Consider the following 13,920-nt stretch of genomic DNA (forward strand, 5'->3'; position numbering starts at 1 on the left):
TAGGTTGTGGTAGTTTAGGATTTACTGTTTACTTTTTTTTTTTTTAAATGGCTGTACGTTGAAAAGGGGGGAACATTAGTTCATTTTGTGGAAATAAAGAATAAAACAATGACTTGATGGATAGGTGCTAGGTGGCAGCACCTTTTACACAGGGCACAATTTTATTAAATGAGTAACATGACTCATACACTTGTATACAGATCTAGTGGTGTTCATAGAGGGAGTTTTAATTCATGAAATTTTCAAGTGGGTCCCACGAAGGAGTTATATACTTTATAAGTAATTATGGATTGGGTATTCAAATGGACAGTAACCACGTGTAAAAGTAGCAAGTGATGAGTACAAAAGTAGCTAGTTAAACAAAGACAAAAGTATACAAAATAAGAAATTATCTAATTATTTATAGGCCAATGAAATATAGCAAAAATTAAATAGCTAGTTCACAGTAAAAGAATAGTAAAATCACTAGCTTATTTATTAAACTCAAATTAGCAGAAAAAATATATTATTATTATTATTATTTTTTCAAATTTCTTTTCTCTTAAAAATAAGAATGAAAACAAGATTTATTCTAAAATGTGACTCTATTTTTAAAGTTTTCAATAAAACTAACTAAAATTGACATAAAAATCAAAATATCTAATCTAGACCCAAAAGAAATATTTAAAAGCTAAATAGGGTGTAAAACTTATGTTCGGTCAAAAATTAGGTGTTTACAGTATCTTAGTTTTACAGCTGTAGCACGTTGACTGTACGACACCGTGGGACCTGATCGAGTACCTAGTCCCTCAAGTGTTTGTCAAATCATCAAAACATAAAATGGCATAACTTATCAATTTTCCCCTTTTTGATGATGACAAACCCTTAAATGAAATTCCCCTTGAGAACCAGGTTCCCCTACTTGTCCCCCCCCCCCCCCCCCCGCGGATCAGACTTAAACAACATGTTAGCTTTCATTTGTACTCCTTCAACTTTCAGCATCAGCATATTAATTTACCCCTAGAAAACTTCCCCCTTTTGGCATCATTGAAAAGAGTTATAAAAGGGGACAAGCACAAAAACGTTCAGTAACATTAACTCATGACCACTGGAATAACAGAACATGAGTAAAAACAATAACAACACATAGAAAGCATTGCATAAACCAGTGTAATTGCCCATGAAATATAGTAAACATGATAATATCCGAGATAGCAGTCAAAACAGTACAAATTATAATAATTAAAATGTCACAAGTATCAATGTCATCAAAGAGGTAAGAGTAAACAAAACAGGAGTTTAACAAGGGAGGAATGGGCTAAAGGGACATGGAGACTGAGGACAAGCTGGGAAGGAACTACGGAGTGAAAGCCTTGAGGATTTTATCACATCTCTCACTGGCAGCCCTCTGATCCTGGACCATTTGGTCACGGAGCACATTAAGATTTTGCCTCAACTCAGCATTTTTAGCCCTTAACGTAGCATTAGCAGTCGCCATTTCATTACTGGGACCAGGTTCCTGTGCCTTTGCAGCCAGCTTTGCTTTTAGGATGGCATTCTTAGCTTGGATCCTTTCGTTTCTGCAATAGCCTGCTCTTGAGCCTCAATCAGGCTAGAAATGGTTGAATTGCTGCCAATACCCCCCTTCTTTTCTAAACATCACATTCTTCTAAAGTCCTCATAGTGACATCTGCTTCTTAGTACATGTAGTGGCTTTGCCAGTCTTGACATTGAAGTGCTCAAAGACCTTAGTAAAGAAAAAAGCCATATGGGAGACCATGCTTGCCCTTTCTAGCATTAACCACTTTGATCATATGCTCAATCATTAGAGCAGGAAGACTGATAGATTGAAAATTTGCTAGAGCTTCAAGAAGGATCAAGTCCGCAACAGAGGCTATGCATCTCCTCTCAGCCCTTGGAAGTAGCGCTTTGTTGATAAGCTAAAAAATGAGCTGATACACAGGCTTAAGCTACTTCTTATCGAGCCTCTCACCAGTTGCAGATACCCCCCTTTTTACAATCAGATCTTTAAAGGCTTGTGATGTCTTTCCTTCCATTGTAGTTAACCCATTAGCTGGGACACCAAGGATTTTACCCAAAAAAATTTCATCTATATCGAACTCCAACTCATTTATAGTCATGAGCAAGGTGAAGTGATCAGTGTACAATAAGGAGGCATAGAACTTTGCCACCTCATCCTCAAAGACACTAGGAGTAGGGGAGACAAACAGACGCTCCCACTTCTGAAATTCAACAATCTCCAATAGCTCCTTCATTCCATTCTTCTCAACAATTTCAGGGTCAAACACCCTCCCAAGTAACAATTTTTACTTTTTTTAAATTTTCTTGCTCTGAAATTCCAACTCCTTGATCTTTTGACTCTTCTTTGAGGAACCAGGTTTCTCACTTACATAGCTTTTTCTTTTATTAGAAGAGCCAGACACGCTATTCTCATTTTCAACATTCTCATCAACTTCTGTCTCATCTCCCACAACTTTCTTTCCTTTTTCTTCCCTTTTTCTTCCTTTTTCTTCTTGGAGTTTTTCCTCACCAGTTGAGATTATTCCACTGCCTCTTCATTATCAGACCCGGTTACCATATTCTCCTCAGCTCTCAAACTATGCTTCACCAGCGTTCTTCTTTTCTTTCCAATAGTCTTTTCCTTACTAGCCTTTAGAGCAGCCTCACGTTGAGCCTTGCTCCTTTGCCTGGTAGTAGGCGGCCTAGCAGCAATATGCTTTCTCGCATTTTCACCACTTTGTTTCACGCGACTAGATGACCTTTTGAAAATCGTTCTTAAAATGATATCATCATCAGAGTCAACCTCTTGAAAAGGATTGGGGGAACTAGGTTCCTTTTCAGACGAGGGTTCCTTCCAGGGTGCGATGATAGTGGACACAGTACCAAGGTCAACAGCATCCAAATTTTCCCTTGAAATACCAGGTCCCTCATTCACTTACCCTGTTTCCTGAACACTAACCCTTTCCCCCTAACTCACTTCCCTCAGAGTCGTTTCCCTCAACGGCCTTTTTTTGTTCCTCTGCACCACCTACACTTGCAGACTCATGCATGATTACGGGACTCATCTGTTCTTCAACTCTGTTTGGTTCTTCTGTACCCATAACTTCAGCACTCATGATTTGGCTTGAAACCTCAACTGCATCATCTTTTTCGTCAAGCTCCTCAGTGTTTTGCAAGAAATTTGACGCTGACAAAGTTTGACCACTTTCCTTTAAGTCGAGTTTTTCAGTTAGGGCAGGGTTTGAGAAAGAAGGCAAAAATGTCTTTGAGGTTTGATTTTTTCGAGTCCTAGAGGGATCTGAAACGGTTGGTTATAGTAGTGTTGCAGGTGGGTCTTAGACAGTGGAGATTGGGGATTTCGATGGTGAATCTTATGATTTTGGGTCTGATGAAGGAGGGTTTTTAGAAAGTGAAGATGTGGGGTTCGTTTCTGGGACACTTAGAGAGGAAGAATCATTTATAGACATGGTGATTTTTAGGCAAATATTGGAAAAGAAACGGTAGATGTCATGCAAGAGAGAAAGAGAGGGGATGAAATGTGTTTTAAGTGAGGTGAGAGGAGAGACACTTTTGGTTTAAATAAGGGAACAAGGAACCAGTTCTGATAGGGTCTTAAAATAGCCTTCTTACACGCCGGTCGGTTTAGAAAAGGTGTGTCATTTTAGGCTCAATTTGAAAAAGAGGCAGGAGGAATTTAATGACATGGAACTTTCAGACAATTTAAAAAGCATATAAGTACTAAAGAGACTACCAACCTGAGTCACAGGAACCAGGTTCCTTGACAGCTTTTTAAGATGTAGGCAAAAACTCTGAGAAATGCAATGTCTATAATGCTTATGTTGTCCTGAAGATGCCATGTGTGTATACCTGTAACAGTATAGGAGTGAGTTAGACGCCACCAAAAAACACTTTTATCTTTGTACCTTTCCTCTTAACATAGCCAATCATTAAGGGAATTTTAAGAAGAGGCAACTAGTTGAGCTTAATGAAGCCCAACTCCAAATGATTTCTTTCAAAGTGCTCCGTGCTTAGTGCCTTGGTAAAGATGTCTGCTACTAGTCCTCTATCTTGCAGAACTTCATACAGATCAAGCCCTTTTTAGCACTATCCCTTAGGAAACGGTGTCTTACATCAATGTGCTTCATCCTTTTGTGTTGCACTGGATTTTTACCATGTTAAGTGCACTTGTATTATTACAAAACAAGGGAACACACTCAGTAAGCACACTAAAATCCTCAAGTTGTTGTTTGATCCATAGCAATTGAGCACAGCAAGAGTCAACAGCCACATACTCAGTTTCAGCAGTAGAAAGAGCCACTGAATTTTATTTCTTTGTACCCCAAGAGATCAAGCATGACCCAAGAAAATGCGTCATTTCAGATATTCTCCTTCTATCCAGCATCAACATAACCACACCTGAAGGATAGAAGAGGACTAGGTCTTGAGTCCTCTTGAGATACCTCAAGATTCTTTTTGCAGCTTTCGAATGGGATTCCTTCGAGCTTGATTGGAACCTTGCACACAACCCGATAGTAAAGACAATGTCAGTTCTGCCGGCAGATAAGTACAGTAGTGACCCAATGTTACCCCTATACATAGTTTCATTCACAGGAGAACTAGGTTAATCCCTGTTTAACCGAGTAGCAGTAGCTATAGGTGTGTCAATAGGCTTAGCATTCTCCATCTCAAATCTTTTAAGCAGCTCCTTGATGTATTTTTATTGACTGATCATGGTGCCTTTTGGGTTTTGCTTGACTTGCAACCCCAGAAAAAAGTTTATCTTACCCATCATACTCATCTCAAATTCACTTCCCATGAGCTTGGCAAATTCTTCACAAAGGGAGTCATTTGTGGCACCATTAAATGATGTCATCAGCATAAACTTGCACAATCAACAGATTCCTACCTCTTTTTTTTTCCAGAAATAAGGTGTTGTCAATTTTTCCTCTTATAAAGCCATCTTCAAGAAGAAACTTTGACAATCTCTCATACCATGCCCGAAGAGCTTGCTTTAAACCATATAGAGCCTTGTCAAGCTTGAACACATACTCAGGATGTTCATGACTTTCAAAACCAGGAGGTTGCTTGACAAAGACTTCCACCTTCAGGTACCCATTAAGGAAGGTACTTTTGACATCCATTTGGAACAATTTGAATTCCATACGAAAGGCAAAGGCAATAAGAATCCTGATTGCTTCCATATTTACAACATGAGCAAAGGTTTCATAATAGTCAATGCCTTCTTCTTAATTGTAGCCTTGAACCACCAACCTTGCCTTGTTCCTTGTAGTGTTTCCAAATTCATCAAACTTATTGTGAAACACCTACCTAGTCTCAATCATTATTCTATCTTAAGGCCTAGGGACCAGGTGCCACGCTTTATTTCTCTCAAATTGATGGAGCTCTTCTTGCATAGCAGCTATCCAATCAGCATCTCTCAAGGCCTCTTTGATATTCTTGGGTTCAGTTTGAGATAGATAGGCTGAGAAAGCAAACATGTTTCTCTCCTTAGACTTTGTTTGAATACCAGAGTCTAAGGGAGTAATCACATTGTGGAGTGGATGAGACCCTTTATTCTTCCAGTTGGATACTTAGACCTCAGGATTCGAGGGACTAGGTTCTTTCATGTTTGATCCGTCATTAACATCTACAGAGGCATGACTTCTGCTTCTTTGTTCGTCCCTGGGAGTACCTAACATAGCATCAACTACCCGATGTTCATCTTTAAGTGCAGTAATGGAGGGACCTGGTTCATCTGTGCCTTTTGGAGATTCTACTTCATCTTTTTCATTGCCCTGCTTGACTTGACTCATTAACTCAGTCTTTTCATTGGAGATTTCAATGGCTTCATTAGGAACCTTTGAAAATTCCCCATCTACAGCTTCATCATCGTGTGTTCCCTTGTCATCAAATTCATTTGATTCATCAAAGATCACATGCACACTTTCTTTCATGCACTGAATTCTTTTGTTGTAGAATTTGTATGCCTTCCTATGAGAAGAATACCCAAGAAATATTCCTTCATCACTCTTTGTGTCAAATTTTCCCAAAGCTTCCTTACCATTGTTAAAAACAAAGAATTTGCATCCAAATGCCCTTAGGTTGGTCAGCTTAGGCTTTCTTCCATTTAGCAATTCATAGGGGGTTTTCTTAAGCAAGGACCTATCACGTACTTATTTATCACATGGCAAGCAGTGTTGACAGCCTCAGCCCAAAAAATTTTGGACACACCACTTGTTATCAGTATTGTTCTGTCCATATCTTTAAGTGTCCTGTTTTTCCTTTCCACAACACCATTTTGCTGAGGTGTTCAGGGATCAGAAAAATTGTGACTTATACCATTTTCAGCACAGAATTCTTCAAACTTGGCATTTTCATAAGTACCATGGTCAGATCTAATGCTCACCATTTGATTTCCCAACTTCACTTGAATCTATTTCACAAAAGCCACAAACACAGAGAATGTTTCATCCTTGGTTCTTAGAAACAGAGTCCAAGTGAACTTGGAATAGCCATCAACAATTACAAAGATATACTTCTTTCCTCCTCTACTTTGAACCCTCATTGGTCCACAAAGATCTATGTGAAGAAAATCTAGTAACCTTGAGGTGCTCACTTCCTTCTTTGGTTTGAAGGAGGATCTCACCTAATTTCCTTTTATGCACGCATCACACGCCTTGTGATCTTTAAATTTGACATTTAGCAGCCCATGGACCAGGTCCTTTACAGTAGGTTTGTTCAGCAAAGAGAAACTTGCATGTCCTAGTCGTCTATACCACAGCTCAGCATCATCATCTAGAGCACTAAGACATATCAAATTACCGCCATTTAATGAATCAAAATCTGCAGCATAGATGTTCTTGAATCTCTTTGCTATAACCCTACTTCACCAATTTTGAGATTGGTGGCAATGCAAGAACAGGACAAGAACTTCACTTCATTTCTCTTATTACAGATTTGGGACACACTTAACAAACTGTACTTCAATCCATTTACTTAATAAACATTTTCAATCGCATGGGAGAGTGTCTTGCTAGTTTTGCCAATGCCAAGAATATATCATTTCTTGTCATTTCCAAAAGACATACTGTTATATCCCGTATTTTGTACATTGGGACAATCCGGTTTAACTATGGTAAGTTAGGGACAAAACCATTTCGGGATACAAAGTCGAGACTTTTGACCTTCGATTTTATTGTGAGACATAAGCTGTTCATGAATTTGTTGGTATGGAACAATTAGAAAAATTTGGGACCAAAATTGGAATGATTCGGAAGTTGGAAATGGGCTATAGTTGTGTTCTCGGGTTTGGGGGCTATTTTCGGGTAGATTGGAGCAATTGTTGGATTGTTGAAAATGTTGTATGAATTGCTTGAAATGTCTTTGGATGTTGTTGGTATGGGTTCGGGTTAGTATTTGAATGTATAAGCGTGGATATTGGCTTGAAGGTAAGCCGTTGAATTGAATATATTGAAAGTTGTTGAATGATGTAAAAGAGAGTTATTAATGTTATATTGCCTTTCGGATTGCTTATTATTGTTGCTAGGTTGGTTATTGTTGTTGTTGTTGTTGATTTGGCCGAGTTAAATTCTCGGGGTTGGCCTATTATGGGGAAATGCGCCCAAATTTCGTTGAATTAAGGGCTAAATTAGAATTAAATGCCCAAATGTCTCTAGCTAATGTTTGGCATATTATGACTTGTTTGTAGACCTTGGGCAGCCGAGACGTAGGTTGGATTTATCTTGAGTTTGAGCTAGCGTTGAGTGCGTACGAGGTATGTAAAGCTCAATCCTTTCTTCTTTTGGTATGCCTTAGTTTCAAATAGGCTATGACACGAGCCTCGAGAAAATTCGATTCTCGCAATCCGAGCATGTTTATGGCTCTTATCCGTTTCTTGGAATTCGTATGTTGATATGATGAAATATTGGCCTTTACGCCTTTGAAATATTTGACTTTCAACTTTTGCATAAAAAGTTTGGCTTTTAAAGAGTTCCGTAACTACGAACGCCCGTATCTTTCACAAAAAGGCTCGGATTGCCTCGATATGCTCGTAGGTGATTGTATGGTGTATGATGAGTATGTTCCCGGACTGGCCTGCCCCTCTGCTTCAACAGTAGGAATCGGTCTACCCTGGCCCGCCTCACCTCCGGAGGTAGAAAATGGGCCAGGAAGGCCTCTGTAAACTCGCCCCATACGGCTGGAGATCCGATGGTGCAGGTTATTCGGGGCGGCCGGAAAGCTCCCGAGTTTTCGGGCTCACGGTTGGACGGAGGTTCCGCGATCGGATGAGACCACCCGGACCTCCGTGTTCCCGGCTGTGGGAGAGCGCACCTGGAGAGTTTTCGTGCCGGGTGGGCGTGCTTTACTTGTGGCCGTCAGGGCCATCTGATGAGAGATTGTCCGGTTAGATGTGCTCCAGCAGGCAGTGGATAAGGTGAAACTCATTCGGGAGCGGTTGTTAGCGGCTCAGAGTCGGCCAATCATATGCGGATAATCGCCGACGACATTTTAGAGTTTCGGTTAGCGATTGGGTATTCCGAAAGTGTCACCTATGAAAGGGGTTATGAGATTTGGCAAGAAAGGAAAGCTCGGTCCGAGATATATATTGGGCCTTATCGCATTATTCGTAAAATAGGCAAGGTTGCCTATGAGTTAGATCTACACTTGGTGATTTGGGAGCGGTACATCCGTATTCCATGTTTCTATGCTTCGTAAATGTATTGGTGACCCTTCAGGAATATTTCTGTAGATGATATCCGGGTCACGGGGAGCTATCTTATGAGGAGCGACCTATAGCCATATTGGATCGTCAGTAATAAAGTTGCGGAATAAAGATGTGGCTTCGTTAAAGTGCTATGGCGAAACAATAATCGGGAAGAAATGACACAGGGAAAGTGAGCAGATGAAGAAGAAGTATCCTCACTTGTTTCCAGTGCCTACAGGTAATCCGAATTCTTTACTTGACTATGTTGTTTGATGAATGAATTGTGTGTGTGATTGTTGGAAAAGAAACTCCCCCGAATGCTTATAAGACCCCGTAAGATTAATCTAACATTCGAGGACGAATGTTTAAAGGGGGAGGATGTTATATCCGTATTTTGTACATTGGGACAATTCGGTTTAACTATGGTAAGTTAGGGACAAAACCATTCCGGGATACAAAGTCGAGACTTTTGACCTTCGATTTTATTGTGAGACATAAGCTGTTCATGAATTTGTTGGTATGGAACAATTAGGAAAATTTGGGACTAAAATTGGAATGATTCGGAAGTTGGAAATGGGCTATAGTTGTGTTCTCGGGTTTGGGGGCTGTTTTCGGGTAGATTGGAGCAATTGTTGGATTGTTGGAAATGTTGTATGAATTGCTTGAAATGTCTTTGGATGTTGTTGGTATGGGTTCGGGTTAGTATTTGAATGTATAAGCGTGGATGTTGGCTTGAAGGTAAGCCGTTGAATTGAATATATTGAAAGTTGTTGAATGATGTAAAAGAGAGTTATTAATGTTATATTGCCTTTCGAATTGCTTATTGTTATTGCTAGGTTGGTTGTTGTTGTTGTTGTTGTTGATTTGGCCGAGTTAAATTCTCGGGGTTGGCCTATTTACGGGGGGAAATGCGCAAATTACATTGAATTAAGGGCTAAATTGAAATTAAATGCCCAAATGTCTCTAGCTAATGTTTGGCATATTATGACTTGTTTGTAGACCTTGGGCAGCCCGAGACGTAGGTTGGATTTATCTTGAGTTTGAGCTAGCGTTGAGTGCGTACGAGGTATGTAAAGCTCAATCCTTTCTTCTTTTGGCATGCGTTAGTTTCAAATAGGCTATGACACGAGCCTCGAGGAAATTCGATTCTCGCAATCCGAGCATGTTTATGGCTCTTATCCGTTTCTTGGAATTCGTATGTTGATATGATGAAATATTGGCCTTTACGTCTTTGAAATATTTGACTTTCAACTTTTGTATAAAAAGTTTGGCTTTTAAAGAGTTCCGTAACTACGAAGGCCCGTATCTTTCACAGAAAGACTCGGATTGCCTCGATATGCTCGTAGGTGATTGTATGGTGTATGATGAGTATATTTTTCATAAGCGGGCCCGGCTCGGGTCAACACCCGTCCGTGGGTCCTGCGACTCTTCTTTTTGTAATCCTGACTACTTTTGAAAGAATCTGATTTGGTTATTATTCCGATTTCTAAGTATGGTCATTTTACTTATCATTTGAGTCTAAGATAATGATTTTATACATATGGTTACTCACGACTCTGTTCGTGCATTACGTCGTATCTTTCGCCGAGTCCGGGCCGTTCCGTTGTCGTGCTCACTTTGTTATACTCCGGTGTTATCGTGTTTATGGTTCACCGAGCCCTCGCTCGAGGGCCGGGTTCCGCTTATATTTGGTGTTATGCTTGTGTATGGAGTTATCTTTGTGTTATGATGTGTGACGGGGATACGGAGATTTGAAACCTTCTGGTGTTATGCTGTGTTATGGCGCCATCGACGGGCGGGCGACCATATTTTCTGAGCCTTATGCATGACTTGTATTTTCTGAAAGTAAACATTTTGATATTTTGGAAACGCATTTTACTTTCTGTACTTCTGTTCGAGTATGATTCCGATTTGTATACTATATTTTCTGCTTTGCATACTCAGTACATATTTCGTACTGACCCCCTTTCTCGGGGTCGCGTTTCATGCCCGCGTGCCGCACGCGCGTTCGGTGATCCACCCGTTTAGGACACCCTCTTCGTCGTTTAGAGTGCTCCCTTATTCGGAGCCACATTTTGGTATATATTCGTTCGTTGCATTTGTATATATTTGTTCGGGGGCACGGCGGGGCCCCGTCCCGTCATATGATTCTATTTGTCCGTTTAGAGGTACGTGGACATGTATGTGGGTTATGCCCATTACGTACTGATTGTGTTTGTATATTATTTGTTACGGGCGATTCCATTCGCCGTGGCAGCCTCGTCGGCTTGCATTTGTACATGTTTTGGGCCGTTGCGCCATTTGATAGCCTTGCCGGCTTTTGATATATACACGGTTGTGTTTGAGATTTGTCTGAGATAGCGTTTGATATTTGTGTCTGTATAAGCTATCTGTACGTGATTCTGATTAGTGATTGTGTTTGGATGCTCAGCTCGGGCACTAGTCACGGCCTACGGGGTTGGGTCGTGACACATACCCCCACCCTGGAAAGCCATAAGTGGGAGGAAATCATCTATTCTTCTTGTCATATGCTTCGAGCAGTCGCTAACAGAGTCATTTGTTAGACTTAGGAACCCAAACCAACTTGGGTCTCTTATACTGATAGAATAGGTGAATTAAGCTTCTTTTTGCCTATGCAGGCAGTATATTCTTCTTAATCCGGGGACCAGCTCCTTGGTCTTTAGACTTTTTTTTCAACAAAATTATTATTTTTATGCAGACTGTTGTTTGGCTTTACATGTGTCTTTGTAATGGCCAGTTTGACTGCAGTGAGTGCACAGCTAATTATCAGTCACAGTGACATACTTGCTATGGGAATTGTAGAGGGCTTTGGCCTTTTGAAAACCAATGCCTTGCCTTCCACCATTACTCTTGCACATAGCAGCAACCACATCAGAGGACCAGGTCCAATGAAGTGACTTGTCAAAGTTATTTTTAACCTTTTTCAAATCCTCTTGAACTTGCCTATTCTTTTGTAGCTCAGCAATGAGACTCATTTTGATTTTCTTGAGTTCATTTTTAAGCTCAAGGTAAGTCTCACTAGCCACTTGTTTTCCTTTCGATGGAGTGTTCACCTATTTTTCCATTTGGCTTGTAACAGAGAGTTGTCTCTAGTTACTTCCTCAACTTGCTCCTTTAGATCTACAACAGTGACTACCAAATCATCCCTTACTTGTTCTAATTCATCAATTTATTCACTTAGAGCATTTTTCTCATTAATAAGGCTATGATAGGCATTAATCAACACATTTGCTAAAGATATCAGTTTTTTCTGAGAGTAACTTTTCAGATTTTTCTTAACATCAAAAAAGTTTACCTCATCTTTCTCATTGTCATCATCATCTTTAGATTTGACTATGAGTGTAAAGATTGACTCGTATTTTGAACATGCGCTATCAATAGCCAGCATAGATGTATCACCTGCATCATCTCCATCTTCAGATTCACTAGAAGAATCTCTCTAAGTAGCCAAAGCCTGCTTTACCAAGTTGTCAGCACCTTCCTTCATGTTGAACGTCTTATCAGGAACCTGGTTCCTGTTAGCCGCCTTATCAGCATTTTTTGTAATAATCCAGCTTGTGAAAAGGACACTCTTTAATGAAGTGTCCAGGCTTCCCACACTTATGACAGCAATCATTTCCTTTGAAGTTCCTACTGGAGCTTCCTCTCTTTGGGACCCCACCATTTCTTCGAATCATCTTATGAAATCTTCGAGTGAGGTACGCCATCTTAGATTCATCACTTCTTGTGTCACTTTTAGCAGCTTTGAGTACTAGGCTTTTTTCTTTCTTTGGCTCTTCTTTCAAGATCCTTCTTTCTATTTATCTCATACGACTTAAGGTTACCAATAAGCTCATCAATAGTCAGTGTCTGCAAGTCCTTGGCTTCAGTGATGGCATTCACTTTGCTTTCCCAAGAACCTGGTAGAACACAGATTATTTTACGGAGTAGTCTGTTGGTTGGAATAATTTCTCCAATAGGGTGAAGCTTATTGATTATGGAGGTGAAGCGAGTGTGCATATCATGAATGGACTCATCTTCTTTCATTTTAAAGCTCATACTCAATGGTAAGCAAATCTATTTTGGACTGCTTTACCTGAGTAGTTCCTTCATGGGCTGTTAGAAGAGCTTCACATATCTCCTTAGCAGATCCACAAAATGAAATACGATTGTATTTATCTGGCCCAAATACCACAGATCAAGATCTTCTTTGCCTTGTAGTTCTTCTCCATAGATTTCCTGTCATTTTCAGAGTATTCTTTTCTAATTTTGGGAACTGACTTTGAGGTCTCTGAATCAGTCTTCATAGGGATAAAAGGACCATCACAGATGATGTCCCAAAGCTCTGAGTCCTCAGCCATGATATAATCATGCGTCATAGTCCTCCACTACCCATAACACTTTCCATTAAACATTGGGGGTCTTGTAATTAACTGTCCTTCCTTGAGGTTAGGTGGAGCAGCCATGATATAGATCCTTTCTAGGTGTTAACATTTTAAAAAGAACCTGTTTTGATACCAATTGATAGAAAATAAGAGTCCACCAAATATTATAGAGAATCAGGTTCTCTAGCTGTTCCCTCAAGTAAAAATTAGAAAGTAAATAAGACAAGATATTTACGTGAAAAACTCTTTGCTCAAGGGATTAAAAATCATGACCCACCAGAGTAGGATTTAACTTCACTAAACTGAGCAACTTTCAGATTACAACCTTTATTGTAAGCTACAACCCTTGACTAACTCTAGCCAAGCACCCAAACACACCTTAACTAATTCTAGCCAAGAAACCAAAATAAACAAAGGTTAAAACCTTCCTACAATAACACTTCTCGAAAGTAGAGTAGGATTACAAGTGAAGAACAAAATGACAAAGACATAACAAACCTAGGAATTAAGACATATTTAGTTGTCGGGATCTGATCCTTGCATTTGTTGAAGTTTTGTTCTTGAGAGCACCTAGAGAGCAATGGCGGCTACACTTGGAATAATGTGATTTTTCAAATTTTAAGTGTTAGGTTAAGCATTGTAACATGGTGTATATATATTGGGGAGCATGTGAGAAGCATGTGACCATGGATAGGGACATTTCATCTTTGGATATTGGCCTTTAGCTGCAGGTTTGGATTCTAGCAAATCACCGCATTTTGTCTTCTTGTGGTTCTTCAAATGGCACATAAAGAATCATGACTTTCCAGCCTTTTGGCTGTAGCGTGTTGA

This window comes from Lycium ferocissimum, chromosome 11, assembly GCF_029784015.1.
Source record: "Lycium ferocissimum isolate CSIRO_LF1 chromosome 11, AGI_CSIRO_Lferr_CH_V1, whole genome shotgun sequence".
Lineage (NCBI taxonomy): Eukaryota > Viridiplantae > Streptophyta > Magnoliopsida > Solanales > Solanaceae > Lycium > Lycium ferocissimum.